The following is a 1,296-nucleotide window of genomic DNA, read 5'->3' on the forward strand; positions in this document are numbered from 1 at the left end:
GTGGCCCTATAGGATGGGGTATAGCTCCTAGTGGCCTTATAGGACAGGGTGGAGCTCCTATAGGACAGGGTAGAGCTCCTAGTGGCCCTATAGGACAGGGTGGAGCTCCTATAGGACAGGGTGGAGCTCCTAGCGGCCCTATAGGACAGGGTAGAGCTCCTAGTGGCCCTATAGGATGGGGTAGAGCTCCTAGTGGCCTTATAGGACAGGGTGGAGGTCCTATAGGACAGGGTAGAGCTCCTAGTGGCCCTATAGGACAGGGTAGAGCTCCCATAGGACAGGGTAGAGCTCCTAGTGGCCTTAAAGGACAGGGTAGAACTCATAGTGGCCCTATAGGATGGGGTAGAGCTCATAGCAGCCCTATAGGACAGGGTAGAGCTCCTAGTGGCCCTATAGGACAGGGTAGAGCTCCTAGTGACCCTATAGGACAGGGTAGAACTCATAGTGGCCCTATAGGATGGGGTAGAGCTCATAGCAGCCCTATAGGACAGGGTAGAGCTCCTAGTGACCCTATAGGACAGGGTAGAACAGCCCTGTGAGTTTCAGAGACTGTCACATTTTTGTTGTTGTTAATTTTTTTACAGGAGTCGAAAGCCCTAGCGGTGGGTTTCGAATTGCTGTCTTTGCGGTTAGCAGCCCACCTTGCAACCACTACTCCAGCCGGACTCACTCACATTCCATCCATCTTTTCCCTCCATGACGGACCTTCCAAATACTTCCCAATGACTACTCTCTGCTTCCAGAAACACGGATCCTCTCCCGCGTCCCCTTGGGGTTAGCTCTGGTCAGGAGAGGCGCTCGGGTTCCTGGAACGTAAAGGTCAGTTCTGAGATAAAATGCTTCCTGGTCACCGCTTAGCTGTCTGTCACGGCCGCTGTGAGGGCACAGGCTGATACGGAGGCGGTGTGAGGCCATATGTGATACTCCCACTCCGATCAACAGAATACTTCGAGGGACACGCTGTCTTGTCCACAACATGCACTTTACAGGAGACACGGGAAGGAGGTGCTCCCTGTCATTGAGTGGATGTCGACTCATAACGACCCTATAGGACAGGGTAGAACTGGCCCTGTGCGTTTCTAAGACCGTGAGTTAGTTAATTGTGCCAACCTGGCCGATAAACACATGTGGGATTAATTGAAGGGCAGAGGGATAAATTTCTCCATGAGCCGCGCCTTTCTAGTTCTCGGGTCTCTTGCTTTGTGATGGTCACACCAGGGTGCAGCTGTCTTAGCCAGTTCCCTGCTTCAGCTGGCAAGGCTGACTTCCTGCAAGACATCCCCAAGGAGAAGCCAC

General features: G+C 53.1%; 1 protein-coding gene across 9 annotated transcripts in view; it reads left to right on the forward strand.

Annotated features, from left to right (window-relative positions):
• Positions 1 to 1,086, forward strand: part of AP5B1 (adaptor related protein complex 5 subunit beta 1) — an 8,528-nt gene extending 7,442 nt beyond the window's left edge. For all 9 annotated transcript variants that reach the window (XM_004713686.2, XM_045297294.1, XM_045297295.1 and 6 more), the window contains one exon: positions 585 to 1,086. The gene's annotated coding sequence lies outside the window, so the exon portion shown is untranslated. The remainder of the gene's footprint in view (positions 1 to 584) is intronic.
• Positions 1,087 to 1,296: the final 210 nt, after the last annotated feature.

The sequence above is a fragment of the Echinops telfairi genome, unplaced genomic scaffold (genome assembly GCF_000313985.2).
Source record: "Echinops telfairi isolate 266 unplaced genomic scaffold, ASM31398v2 ScPeMD7_7417;HRSCAF=8455, whole genome shotgun sequence".
NCBI classification, from domain to species: Eukaryota; Metazoa; Chordata; class Mammalia; order Afrosoricida; family Tenrecidae; genus Echinops; species Echinops telfairi.